Here is a 15,706-nt window from a genome sequence, read left to right on the forward strand (position 1 = left end):
TGTACTTATTGTTTTCTTGTTCTTGTTGTATCTTTGTAGGATGTCGACACCTACAGCTGTAGAAGAAAAACTTCTCGGTGGCCACAAACATTATTTTGTAACATGGTGAACATCCACTTACAATTCTTATGTCATTTTTACAGCCATCGATCCTCCTGGAACCAACAAAAACACTACAGGAGGAGGCTTGTTTTAGAGGACCTGGCAACCTAATGGTTTCACCTCCCCCGTGCACCAATTGTTGCTGCATTTGTAAGAGAGCTACAGTGCTCTGTAGCTGCCCCTCAGACACCTGCAGACACCAGCAGCTTAGAAGAAGTTCAGAGGGGAACATGCAAGTGCTGCAAAAATACAACAATTTGCACTTGCATCACCTGTGACAGATTTACATGTAAAAATCACCAAGTGATTTGCGTGCACACACACACACACACACACACACACACACACACACAGAAAATACGTGTTTATATGTGATTTAGTTCCATCCATCTATTTAAAGCTTTTGTTCTTCTTATTTTATAGTTTGAATGTTGTTGTTGCATTTTCTACTTGTTGTTGCAATAAATTATGTTCATAAATCTGATGTGGAGTCGATTTTTTACTAAAAAAAATGTATCATTGATCAAAGGTTCAAAACTAATCATGCATAAAAGTCATGCATGACGGAGGGGCAAACCAGACATATTACAAATTACCAGACATATTACATGGTCATCACTTGTAAGACTATGTATTATTATATATTAAGTATATATTAATAATTATAATAAAATATAATTTTCCTTGCATTTGAATTCCTTGATTGGCATAATACTTGAAGGTCAAGTGGTATTGGACAAGATGCCGGACCTCACACAAGCAATGTGTCTTCTCTTTGGTCCTGAATTACCCCAAATCACTCGCACACACATTTGATCTCATACAGCGTGTACTGATGTCAATGGGACAGAATGCCTTTGGTAAAGCAGCTTTTTTGTTAATAAAAAATGTTTTCTTTTTTATAAAGTGGTGCTCCTACTTTTCTTCATTAACTACTTCCACTGGAACACGGAAATGTCCACCGTCGTGTCCCACACATTTTCTGCATTATTATTGGTTACTCCCATGTTCGGAGCATCATAGCAGACTCATGGTGGGGGAAGTTCCAGTAAGTTCCAGTCACAGTTTTGTGTCTGTATCAGAGTAACAATAAATCAATCAGAAAGACACGTTTAACTTGATAAGTGTTAAACTCAGATGTTTATCTGCTCTGTTCACAGCACCATCATCACTTCCATGATCTGGATTTTGCAGGTTTGATCTTTACCCTACAGGAGACCTTCAGTGTTTTGGAGGTGACTGCTATGCACTAGCGTTTGGAATCGATGCAGCATTGATGGTCTTAGCTTTGGGGACGTTTATTTCAGGTTCAGACAAACCTCAAAACAGTTCATTACTTATGAAGGATTTGTTATTGCATGTAGTTTCTGACAGAGAGGCACTGAGGAGGATAAACAGGTCAACACAAGAATCACATTGTTAAAGCTTGTTTTAGCAGTTCTGGTAAATGTAGTAAAGCAGATACAGTAAGTAGCTCTGATATAGGGCTTAATGACTGTCACTTCTCTAAAGCTGAGTGTCTGCTGTGTGCCCAGAGCTTTTCATTGGTGGCAGTAAATCATATAGAAGGTTACCACCAGGAGGAAATGATCTGAAGAAAGTCTTCACTAAATTGAAAAACAGCGTCAGTGATTAAGTGCAGCTTCTATTCTCTGGTTCTTGCACAGCAAAACGGTGTGGACCAGATCCTTCTTAATCTTCACATGCAGGAGATTAATTCTTTAATGTAATCACTCTTTACTATTTTGTGTTATTTGTTTTAGTACTTTTTGGTCATTTTACATGGTGCTATTATTTGCAGTGCCTCAGTTTAAAAACAAAGTCACATTAATAATAAAACGTTACACTTGGTGCACGTGTCTCCTGTGCTCAGGCCTCTAAGGAAGATGTTTATGGGATTGATCTTTGCTGTAGTTGCTTCTATCTCTGCAGCTTTAGTGGAACTCAGTCACTGTACATCTTCAGACACACTTTACTCATATCACAGTGTTACATATTTAAATGTGTGTCATACAACTTCTCAGTACTGAATGTGTTGTACTTTGTGTTGTATTTTTTTGCCAAATAAAATCGAAAAGAATGTCAAAGAATGTCTGCTACAAGTCCTTAATCATGTTGATGGAGATCCTGACTGTAGAAACTACAGGACATTATATTTTTCCTGACTGAATTGAGTCGTATAAGATGAGTACAGCAGCACATTCATTTAGTCACGTATGGATCATGACTTGTTTGTTGTCAGGATGCGGTGGAACACACTCGACTTCCACTCGGCGACGCTCATCGAGTCTCACCAGTCAGTGTCTCTCAATCTGGACTGAGTCACCAGTGCAATCTTAATGGCAGTGAGAGCACTGCCTATAGTCTGATCTTATTCAGTAAGGACAGTATTATTACCTGTAAACTGGTTTCTCAAATTCTTTGACAAATAAGAACTCGTTTAAATAAAATAAAATACTGTAAGGTTAAAGGAATATATTCGGTTCTGATAGCAGTGCTACAGTGTAGTGATCTTACATTGTCACTTGTTTGTGTCTGAAATGAAGGAGGAGGAACATATCATCAAATCAGAGACTAGAGAAGCCTTCATCAGGTACAGTCAAAGTTTGGTAAATCACACTGCAATGTGTGTTTCTGGTTCATCTTCATTAGAAGGAGGTTTGCATTATGTAACTTACATTGTTGTTTGCTATGAAATATAACTGTGTGTGTGTGTGTGTGTGTGTGTGTGTGTGTGTGTGTTTCAGATTCCTTCATTCCCATGCAGAGAATATCAACATTACAGTAGGAAGTATAAATCTCTTTGCAGCGAGCAATTACAGGATCTCTAAAACTTTAAAAGTTAAAAGAGGAAAGTAAGTCGTTTATCCTACCAGTAGTTTTACTGAGTCACAATCGTGCAGTATCTAGTAATCCATGATTTCTCCTTGTGTTCAACACGCTCTTTTTATGGACTTTTTATAGACTATCATATCACACTGATCACCGTATTGACTGATGATGCCTGACACGTCTCTGACACGTTTTCTCAAATCCCTGCAGATATGTGGAAGTGACCATCAATCTAGAAGTGACAACACATGATGTTGGACTGGGGCTTCTCGACTTTGGTGCCACAAATACATTCATTACTGACGGGTAAAAATACGGTGCTCTTAATGTGGTTAATGTTTAGTGTAGATTTTTGTAGATTTTTTAGAAGATATTAAAAAAACAGTGTTCAGTGTAAAATTGAAATGATGGCTCATGTATTGTATTTTGTATGTGATGATAAGGGAGGCGGTCACCAGACTAAAGCGTCAGCAGTTGCTTTTTCTTTGTACAGGATGCAGAAAAGTTCGTACTGCATAAGATGGAGAAGGTCCATGCCAGCAGCAGACACGTTGCCTGGCAGGTCCCGCAGTACATCTTCATCACTGCAGGGGAGGTCATGTTCTCCATCGCTGGTGTAGAATTCTCTTATTCACATGTAAGTCAGTGAACCAGGTTTTCTTTAATATTCTATCAGTTTCAGGTGCTCATGCCAAAGCTTGTGCCTTCAGGTCCCAGACGGTATGAAGTCCCTGGTGCAAGCTCTTTGGCTCCTTAATACGGCTGTTGGAAATGTCATTGTGCTGATCACAGGAGAGATAAATTATCTGGAGAAGGTGAGCTCTGGATCTGTTGGTGTAGCCTAATTCTCCTTCTTTGTAATCACTAAAAAGTAGCCCTATGTGGACACTGATCAGCTGCTGGATCCTAATGATGATTGTGGCAGCGGGGGCGTGGCCGAGCGCAGGTTTGTGAATGGAGGGCGAGGCCGGGAGCAGGAAGGCAAGGGAATGACACAACTGGAGGGAATTGTGACTGATGAATGTTCTCTCTCTTGTAGTGATCAGGGAGCGCGTATAAAGAGGAGCGAGAGGGTGTGGCACACCCTCACTTTCAGATCTTCAGTTTATTTCTGACGCGTGCTTCGTGCCTCGGACTCGGTTTGCGCTTTGCTGGCTTTGAGATTTTTTTAGTAGGCATCGCTGCAGCCCAGATACCTTCAACTGTGAGGGACTTCTGTCGCAAGTAGGCTGGACAAATGTCCAGTGTTTATACAAATCCATGATATTTCACCAATGATGGAGAGAAACTAGGAAATTTTACTTAATTCCCATTCCAATTGCCGCTTATAATAAAACTTCCCAAAGCCAGTCGTATGTCTTGGCGGTGTTCAGTATCCAAACGATGTATATATGATTTCCTGGCTGATCCATAAATAATACTTCCATCGTCCAACTTTGAGCAGATAAATGTTCTGTACAAATTGATCAGAGTTGAGCTGTCTGCTCTCCATTTGGTTTTGGATAGAACCTTTAAGATGTTCATGGTCGTAAATCATTTCTTTTTAAGTGATTTAGTATGGGGCATTTTCCGTTATCAGGTTTCAGGTTTTACTTGATGGGCTGCTTGTGGAACTAAAAACACATCTCCAGCTTTCCTTTTTAGTTTTGTTCATAGTTCTTCTTGCTTGTGCTCCACTAATCTTAAGTTTGATAAGATTTTCTGTTGATGGGTGTCTGAAGAAACGCCTTTCAGCTTTTTTCCTCTCTTTTATCGCTTTTTTGCATTTTTTATTAAACCATGGAAGCGTCTAGGTTTCTTGTTCTGATTTGTTTTTGGAACTGTAGCGTTTGCTATGGATAGAAGCGTTATAAGTGTTTAAAATCTCTCATAACAGAGAGTTTGAAATTGATCCCTTATTCTTTTAACATTAGTTACTCATTGTGTCTTCAGCTCATGCTTTATTTTTTCATCCACATCATCTAATTCTCTGTTATGGATTCCCTACTTTACTGTAGTTCAGAGTTGGATGAGTCTTTATGTGCTCCAGCTAACATGTTGGCATGTAGGAAGTTTTCAGCATTGGTCTTTTTACCACATTCCTGGAGAATTTGTCCGTTTCAGAATATTTTTCACATCGTTCACTGTTCCTGCTGTTCCCACAATGCTCTTTTGTATAGGAGCTTGATTGGAAGATCTTTAGAAGAAGCTTCAATGATTAGTTTTGCCATTTATTTTACTCATTACAGGAGCACACGTGCTTCCAGCAATATTTTCAGTATCCAGGTCCAAGACACACTTTTTGGAGGTATGTTTTGTAGCCATGTTTTGAGTTTGAGGTTTAATCATCTCTACTTCCTATTCACCTTGGAGCCCAAAAGAGAGGGCTCGACAGTGCCACGGATCTCCAGCAGATTGTGCTTCTGGGATATAGTGATGATATACTCAAGCAAAGTAAGCAACAGGTTGCTCAAAGTTATTTGATGGACCATTGGCCTATGATGCATGGGGGTCTGAGATGAATAGACGTTTAGTTATCTCAGAGTCTCCTCAGGGCATGCTTCTGTAACAGGTATAGAAAATACACTGTTAAATATAAGAATTCACACAAAATTGTATTTATCTCATATGGTTACCTGATGTAAAAATGAGCGCTTCCCTTTAAGAGTTGTGATGCCACATGTGATTTAACTTCCTCTGCTGCTCCCTCCTCTTCCCTTTTGTAATGTTATCTTGTGGAAGAGGTAGGTTTTTCTTTAGTCTCCTGATATTTCATTTATTTTTAATCTTTTGAACTTATATTTTCACTTAAATTTATTTTGTATAATGTTATTTTACTTATCTGTGTGGTTAATCGTGTCATCTTATACTTTTGAGTAATAATCTTATCTTTAAGTGTGTGGAAGTAAGAGCACATGGTGATAAATGTACAACGTGTGTATTTTAGAATGAAAAGGGCATTTCCATCTAAAGAGGCTGCTTATTTGTTTCATGTGTCAGGTATGTTTGTTGTATTTTTATTTTTTTTGTTTCCCTTTTGTAATGTTATCTTGTGGAAGAGAATGAAAAGGGCATTTCCATCTAAAGAGGCTGCTTATTTGTTTCATGTGTCAGAAATAAAAATGCTCCTGGAGAAGAATCAAAGCCTGCTGTCCTGTATCTGATTCAGTAAAGTCACAACGCAGAGTCCAGTTATTCCACCGGTGTCGCCGGCTGCATGTAAAGTTTGGCGTCGCGAGTCACCGGTTACACGTGGTGCCGTGAACCCTTCGATTTCACGCGATCGGCTGCTTATCGATCGCCGGAGCTGCTGCTTTGGCGGACTACAGGTGAACTGCGCATTGATTCACGTACATTTGGGGGTGTGTTTCAACAATCGCGGTGACTTCAGCTCGTTTCGTCTCGTCACCCGTTTTCGTCTCGTCTTCTGTCTACTACTTAGTGCCCTTAAGACTGTATTGAACGAACGCTGCTTCACGTGAGGTGAGATTACACGTTTGGGGACTTTATTTGTGTGCAGTTTTCTACTTTATTATTTGTGAGTTTATTACATATGTGAAGCATTTGTTTATTTTCTCAAGTTTGTTGTTTTGATGCTCTATTTACTTTCTTAACTGCAGATTTTCATTTTACTGTGTTTTCTGGTTATGCTGGAAAATGTTTGAAGACACAATGAGTCAGGATAATTTTAGCCCCGTGAAACGACCTAATGCTGTGTTTTCAGTAGGTAGGGGTAGTGGGGTTGCTGAATATTGTGCTAAGACAGTATCTGAAACTTCACCCAGATGTTTTGGGAGGGGTCGAGTAGTCTTTAATTCAGATATTGACAATGTACACATGCCTGATTCAGCTATTGGTGCTTCTGTGAGCCCAACTGCCTGTTCTACCCCATTTACACGACCAAATGCTGATACTATCGCTCCTGAGTCTTTAGGGAGTATTATTTCTGATTTGGCACAGAAAATTGGTGAGAGCATTTCAGCCAATCTCAGTTTAGCACAACAGCACAGCCAAGAGCAGTCAAAGTCATGTGTGCAGTGTTCAAATGAATGTGTTGATGCTTCTAAATTGAAAGTCATTATCCAACATGATGTCACACCTCCCCCATTCTTTAGAGGTGATCGAAGTGATTTGTTTACTGTGCATGAATGGGAAGACATGATGTACAGTTATTTGAACAGTAAGAAATGCACTGATGACGCTGAGGCCTATGATTTAATTTTGGGTAGATTAGCAGGGAAAGCAAGGGATATAGTCAAAGTGTCTTTGCGCAGTGCCCCAGGGCGAACCACTACAGTGCCCTCTAGCACAATTTTGATATTCTGAAGCGCAACTTCAGTGAGTTGATGTATTCAAACATGCCTATGGCTGACTTTTATAACACCCTTCCTAAGGCAAATGAGAGTCCAATGGACTACTGGATACGGCTTAATAAGGCTATCGATGTGGCTGATGAGTGCTTACGAGGCGCAACAAGTGCGTTGAGGACCCTGCGGCTGAAGCTGTTATGATGTTTGTCTCTCACTGTCCGGATCCTAGTCTTGCTTTGTCTCTTCAGTTCAAACCTGCTGAACAATGGAGTGCTACCGAGATACAGGAGCGTTTGGACTGCCATCGCAGGAACATGAAAAGAGATTCCGCTAGGAGCCCTCGCTACACACCTGGGTCTGCTTGCCATCAGAACACTGTGACTGTATGTGACGATCCTATACCTAGTTCCACCAAACAGCCTGAACTCTCATCCGGCAGTCACAATATTCAGACGCTCAGCTCAATCCCAACGCTGCTCCTTTCTCTCCCAATACTAATGTGCAGCATCTGGTTGGTATGATGGATAAAGTCCTATCATTATGCACTGCTTCACTGTCATTGTCTAACACTGCATGTCCCAACAGATCCTCAGATTTTAAGTCCAACGTGAGCCAGGCATGTAGAGTGTGTCAGTCCAAAGAGCACACCACATATACTCACTGTATGCGTCAGAGACTTTGTCGTAACTGCCTCAAGCCTGGACACTTTAAGAGTAGTTGCCCCATGGCAGCGAACCTAGAACAACCTTCTCCTAGCACTCAGTTAAACTAGAAAGCCCATGCATGGAGGGGTTAGCATGGGCAGTGGCATATTTCCCTGAAAGCCGAGTCAGACCCACAAGAGATTTTTGTAAATAGTTGCAAACTGCTGCCTCCCAATAAAACAGTGCTGTTTGTAGGTTCTCAGAAAATTGATGGAGCAAGTGATCTGTTCTATGCTCCTGTGACTGTTCATGGCTTGTCGGTACTGAATGGCTTGCTAGATTCTGGTAGTATGGCTTGCACTCTAAGTTCAGAAGGTGAATCCAAGTTACGTACTGATGGTGTCCTCCCACAACCTTCAGTAATTCCAGATAATGTGGTCTTAGTTGGCTGCGCGGCCTTACTACCAAGTCAAGTGTGCTTATGACCTGGAAATCAAAGTTTACGATTTTGAATTCACTGTACCTACCTTAGTAGTGCCTGGTCAGAAGGACGAATTCATTATCGGCAGTAATGTCATCAAATGCATGCTTCAAAAGATGAAAGCTGAAAAGAAGTACTGGGAGCTCATCTCCTGCCAAAACAGTAACTCAGAGTGTGAAGAGTTTCTTGAGCTGTTGACTGGTACTTCCCGTTGGTCTGGTTCCACTCAACCCGATAAACTTGGATCAGTGAAGCTTTGTCAGGCAGTCACTTTACTTCCAAAGTGTGAGCACCTTGTATGGGGAAAGTTACCAGCAAACACACCTATTTCACCGGTAGCACCGTCATCATTGAACCCACTACTTCACGTTCAGCACCTCGCAATGTTCTTGTTGGACGAGTGGTGTCTCCGATGTGGGGTGATCGTTGGGTCCCGATGAAGATTTTAAATACTACCCAGTCTCCAATTACTCTGAGGCGTAATACAAAGCTGGCTGACGTTTCTCCTTGTTTGGCAGTAGAGGATGTTACCATTGCACAAGGTGTGTGCAGACCTCTTGATACAACTGATTCAGCTTTGCCCAAACCAGTTCCACCCATTGACCCTGAGCAGCTTCTGCACAAGTATGGGTTGAATGATATTGATATTGATGGATGCAAGGTTTCAGAGTCATGGAAGAAGGAGCTGACAAATCTCATCGTGTCTTACCGCGATGTTTTCTCCAGAGGCAGACTTGATTGTGGAGAAGCATCAGACTTTGTCCACAGAATTCATTTGTGTGATGATCGTCCGTTTCGCTTACCTTACCGCCGAATCCTCCGCCCATTACCAGAAGTTGAGAGAGGCCCTATCTGAAATGGAAGAGAAAGGCATTATTAGCAAATCCATCAGCGAATACGCATCTCCTCTGGTCATGGTCTGGAAGAAGGATGGATCTCTTAGAATCTGTACCGACTTTCGCTGGCTTAACGCAAAGACGATCAAGGACGCCATCCTTTGCCCCATCAGGCGGATTGCCTGGCTGCTCTTGGTGGAAATTTTCTCTTCAGCTCTGTAGATTTAACATCAGGATTTTACAACATCCCGCTTCATGTGGCTGACCGACATTACACAGCATTCACAACGCCCATGGGGTTATATGAATATAACCGTCTCCCTCAGGGTCTGTGTAACAGTCCGGCATCCTTTATGCGGATGATGCTTAGCATTTTGGAGATCTTAATTTTCAAGTTTGCTTTGCTATCTTGACGATTTACTGATTTTTGCCCGTTCTGAGCTGGAGGCCTTGCAGCGCTTGGAAGTGGTATTTTCGCGGTTGAGGGCTAGTAATTTGAAGCTGTCCCAGAAAAGTGTCACTTTCTCAGACGCTCAATCAAGTTTTTGGGCCATGTAATCAGTGGTTCTGGAATTTCCGTGACGAAGACAAGGTGGCAATCATTTCCGCCTTTCAGAAAAAGGATCTGATGAAAGATGATGGCTTAACACCTTCGCAGAAGAAAGTGAGATCATTTCTGGGCATGGTCCTCTATTACCAAAGCTTCATTCCTGGGTGTTCAAGGATCGCAAAACCATTGTTCAATCTGACGGCTGGTCAAAACGGACTGTGAAAGGTGTAAGTGGTCCGAATCGATCTGGCACTTACCGTGTGCTGTCTCCCCAAGATTGGACTCCTGCCTGTGATGCCGCCTTTGCGGAGTTAAAAAGATCTCTTGTTGAAAGTGTGGTGCTTGCTCACCCTGACTTTGAGCGCCATTCATTCTTTGCACTGATGCGTCTCTAGACGGCTTGGGCGCAGTACTTTCTCAAGTTCCCACTGGTGAGGATAAAGCGCGTCCAATAGCCTTTGCCAGCAAGTCTTTGAGCCGCAGCCAAGCCAATTACCCCGCGCATAGGCTAGAATTTTGGCGCTCAAATGGTCCATATGTGACAAGTTCAGCCACTGGCTTAAAGGTCACGAGTTCACTGTATGGACTGATAACAACCCGCTTACATACATCATGACGAAACCTAAACTGGATGCATGCGAGCAGCGCTGGGTTTCAAACTGGCCCCGCATAACTTCCAGATCAAGTACGTCCCGGGAAGGTTAAATGTAGTGGCGGATGCGCTCAGTCGTGACCCGTTCGTAAAGCCAGTGAGCCAACGACTCCTGTCCGAGCCTTACTCTGAATTGCTGAAACATGTGCACAATGTGCAGGATGATTCTGTGCAGAATGCATTTCATCTTACATGCCAGCCACAGATCCTTGACACCGGGTTCAATCAGAGCTCTGAAAAGGACATCTCCATGGCTGCTGAGGATGTGTCTTCCATCTTGTCGTCTTGTGGTGATTGGGATTTAGGGGCTGTATCCAGAGCAACGTCTTTGGCCGATCACTTGAGTTCATTGGTTCCTGACTGCCACGACAACATTCATGCCTTTTCGTTGCCTGAACTGCAGATTCAGCAGCATGAAGACAAGGTTATTTCAAGGGTAGCCTTCTATGTTAGTAGGAAACGCAGACCTTCCAGGCGTGAGCGTATGAGTGAGGATTTGCGTGTTCTGAGATTCTTGAGACAGTGGGACAAACTCTTTTGCTTAATGACATCCTGTACAGAGTCAAAAGATCCCTGTACTAAGAGAAAGAAGTTTCAGTTTGCCATGCCTGATTCCCTGAAACAACAAGCTCTTGCTGGTGTTCATGACCTGGCCGGTCACCAAGGTCAACCACGCACCCTGTCTTTAGTCCGCCAGAGGTTCTATTGGCCTGGCATGGAACGAGATGTACGTGATTATGTCAAGACTTGTACCCGCTGTGTCCTAAGTAAGACTCCAGAGCCGGCAGCCAGAGCACCATTGGAGAGTATCAAAACCTTTGCCCCATTGGAGCTTGTTTGTATTGATTTCTGGGCCGCTGAAGACAGGCACAATAAATCGGTGGATGTCTTGGTAATCACGGATCATTTCACCAAGCTAGCTCACGCTTTTCCTTGTCGGAACCAATCTGCAAAGAGCGTTGCCAAGAAACTCTGGGATGGCTTCTTCTGCATTTATGGCTTTCCCCAACGTATTCATTCCGACCAGGGAGCCAATTTTGGAAGTGAGCTGATAGCGGAGCTCCTTCATCTTGCCGGTGTGGACAAGTCACGAACTTCCCCGTACCATCCAATGGGGAATGGTGGCGCTGAGAGGTTTAACAGAACATTGGGGAGCATGCTGAGATCCCTTCCTCCTGAATCAAAACAGAAGTGGCCACAGTTAGTGCAAACGATGACATTTGTATATAACTGTACTACCCATGAGACAACTGGATTTGCTCCGTTTTATTTGATGTTCGGAGGGTGCCGAGATTACCTGTTGACCTGATGTTTCGAAGTGTCCTTCGTGATGAGTCTACCTGTAATTACCATGATTATGTCCAATCTCTTGTCGGAGATCTACAGTCTGCTATGGTGCTGGCTCAAAAGAACTCTACTGCAGAACAAAAACATCAATCTGATCAATACAATAAGAGAGTTAAAGGTCTTCCCTTGTCAGTTGGTGATCAGGTCCTCCTTGCTAACAAAGGCTGCAGAGGGAAAAGAAAGCTTGCCGATAAGTGGGAGCCCACCATGTATTCTGTTGTCTCCTCCAACCCGACCCTGCACATCTATAAAATCCGTGACAGATCTGGTCGTGAGAGAGTGGTGCATCGAAATCTGTTGTTACCAGTTAATTTTCTCCCTATGCCGACTGCTGATTTTGAATCTTCTGTTTGTGGAAGTGTTTGTGTTGATCATTGTTCCACCTTCTCAATCTGTATGTGGTCTGGTTGAGTCTACAATACCATTAACTGATGATTTGTCACATGTGGAGTCTCTCTGTCATCTCTCACATGGCTGTTTGTGATGATGATCCTGTTGCTACATGGGTCTCATCTCATTGCTCTCAACCTATTTCTGAAGCATGTGATGATGTATCAGTTGTTAACTTTGACACTGTAACTGATGCCTCTTTCTCTAATGTTCCTGTTTCCAATGAATTACATGACCCAGTGGTTCACCCTGATACTGCCAATCATTATTTTACCAGGTTTGGTAGGGTAATTAGACCCGTTCGCAGATTAATTGAGTCCATGGTTCAATTGGAAACCATACTTGGTATGGAGCCTGGATCTCCTGTTATTCATGTTTAGGTCTGTATTTTTCATTGCGTTGCCTATGATGATGATGATGTTTACTATATGTTATGTTTAAAACTATATGTTTAAGCAAATGGTCTGAGTGTTTCAAAGTGTAATGGGCACTTTGTCTATGCCTACAACATGTGTGGAGGTTTGGCCAATCTCTTTCACGTTTGTATCCTATGGTTGGGTAACTTTCACGTTGATGTCTGCATTTTTTTTCCTGTCATGTAGGCCGAGTGATTCTTATGACCAGTGCTTTGTGTTTACCTTCATATTTTGTGTAAATTCTGGGGGGTGAGTGTAACAGGTATAGAAAATACACTGTTAAATATAAGAATTCACACAAAATTGTATTTATCTCATATGGTTACCTGATGTAAAAATGAGCGCTTCCCCTTTAAGAGTTGTGATGCCACATGTGATTTAACTTCCTCTGCTGCTCCCTCCTCTTCCCTTTTGTAATGTTATCTTGTGGAAGAGGTAGGTTTTTCTTTAGTCTCCTGATATTTCATTTATTTTTAATCTTTTGAACTTATATTTTCACTTAAATTTATTTTGTATAATGTTATTTTACTTATCTGTGTGGTTAATCGTGTCATCTTATACTTTTGAGTAATAATCTTATCTTTAAGTGTGTGGAAGTAAGAGCACATGGTGATAAATGTACAACGTGTGTATTTTAGAATGAAAAGGGCATTTCCATCTAAAGAGGCTGCTTATTTGTTTCATGTGTCAGGTATGTTTGTTGTATTTTTATTTTTTTTGTTTCCCCCTTTTGTAATGTTATCTTGTGGAAGAGAATGAAAAGGGCATTTCCATCTAAAGAGGCTGCTTATTTGTTTCATGTGTCAGAAATAAAAATGCTCCTGGAGAAGAATCAAAGCCTGCTGTCCTGTATCTGATTCAGTAAAATCACAACGCAGAGTCCAGTTATTCCACCGGTGTCGCCGGCTGCATGTAAAGTTTGGCGTCGCGAGTCACCGGTTACACTTCCACCAGCCGATTGATTGGATCGAGCCATTCCAACCTCCTGTCTAGGTGAAGTAAGAGCTAAAGTAGCGTGTTAAAATAGTGGGAGCCGCAGCACACCAGATTTCTCAGGGATCAGGGTTTCTACCAGGGGATACAGGAATGTGCAGATACTTGATCATTACTGTAACCCTAGCAAGGGGGGCTGAAGGGTTGCTCTCTCTTGCCCATGGAGAAGACCCTAGCACTACGGAGGGAAGGAGCGTGCCACTGTTCCTTTCATGGGCTACCATCATGAAGATGGGTCCCACGCCGTACCCGTGTGGTTGTTCCCCTGTTTCAGATGATATTCCTGAACTCCTGAGTCTGGGCTGTTCAGCTTTAATCTTTCTATGAACACGTTTTTGGCTCACATTTATTTGCATCCATCCTTTTACGTCGTGTGTTTCATGTTAGCTCTGTATCAGTCTCTCTCTTTCACCTCTGACACCTCCAGGAATGCCCCAACAGTATGCAGAACCAGTTTCTCTGTGGTCCCGGTGGGGCGTATTCTTCTCTATAGAGATCTATCCTTTGGACGTTACTGGGCCTTACAGGTCATCAGCAGAACCCTCGAGGACAACCCACATCTCCTAGTTTTCTTCTTTTCTAGGCTGTGGTTTGGTTCCCCGCCTTCAGCTGACTGTTGCTCTGCTCTCACTTACAATGGCTTGTGTGAATCCACGAGTGCCAGGGTCTTGCTTCTTCTGCCATAACAAGAGTCTGCAAAACTTTGAGATCTGCTGTTGGGGATGAAAGAACAAAATGTAATTCAGCAAGACTGGCTTTGTGCATATCCTTAGCTAAGTGACATAGGAGAGTAATAATGTCTTTTTCCCACTGATCTCCAGTTACAGCTTATTTTCTTCCAGTTAATCAGATAATAAATAATGTTTTAAATGTCATGTTTGGCTTATTCTAACTATATAGAACACTAATTCAGAGTATTTATGTATAAAAGTGTCATTTCTGTAAATCTATATTTGTAATGTAACCATACTTCAAATCAAATATATTTTAAATCAGTATAAATTATATATTTTTGACAATTTTGGTTGAAAAATACACAGATATTTTGTTCAGTTGTGAAGATATAAACATCTAGAATATATAATTAATTGTAATTTGTATAATAATTAAATAATATATGCAATATATCAAAGCTCCTCTTCATCTCCAAGATTGTAGAAAAGGTTGTAGCACAGCAGTTCTGCTCACATCTACACATGAGGAACATTTGTGAAATGATTTCAGCCTCATTATAGCACAGAGACGGCACTAGTTAAAGTGGGAAATGACCTGCTATTGGCTTCTGATCAGGGTTTTGTCTCCTCACTTGTTTTGCTCCACCTCAGTGCAGCTTTTCACCCCATGGATTTCTCCACACTCTCTGAGGTAAAGTTCCATAAGGATCTGTCTTAAGCCCACTGACTGCACCCCAGGACTCTTTAAATGACCACAAATGTCCACAAAATCTAGTGGAACATCTTCCCAGAAGAGTGGAGGTTATGATTAGAACAGGAAATGGAGACTAAATGGAATGTTCCAAACAATTCACATAGCAATCGTATGGTCAGGTGTCCACATACTTTTGGTTCTATAGTGTAGACACCACTATATCGTAGATCACATGGGGAACATCTCCAAGAAACATCTCCCAGAAGGAAGTTTTGTTTCAGCATGATAAAAATCTAACAGGTGTAAATAGTAATAAAAACTAAAGTCTAATCTACGAGTGAATGTGTGTAATAAAGTCCTGCACCGTGTGTAAACAGAGTGTCGAATGTAATTTAATGTAAAATGAGAATAAAATAAATGTGAGTAAGATGAAAACACTCACCGCTCTGAGGAGATTTTGCCGCGCGCATACAGACACCTTTCTGCGCATGCGCGTTCATCTCTGACTCTGTTTCCGGGTAAATCAGGTGATCCCGCTGCGCGCGCGTTCGTTATTAGGCAACATGGACACGCACGCACACACTAAGGCAAGCCAAAAGGATCAGAATTATATGGCAAGCCAAAAGAGTCAGAATTAGGCCTTAGATTAAACGAGTTAACATTAAAAACGCCGTTAAATACGGCGTTTTAAACAGTATCGGCGCCATAAAATACACCGTTGTGATCACAAACGCCGTAAAAAGCGTGCGAAAATATGTAAATCAAGCCGTATTTGACGGCGTTTAGTGTACAAGAAAAGCGCCGCT

The sequence above is a fragment of the Silurus meridionalis genome, chromosome 3, assembly GCF_014805685.1.
Source record: "Silurus meridionalis isolate SWU-2019-XX chromosome 3, ASM1480568v1, whole genome shotgun sequence".
Taxonomy (NCBI): domain Eukaryota; kingdom Metazoa; phylum Chordata; class Actinopteri; order Siluriformes; family Siluridae; genus Silurus; species Silurus meridionalis.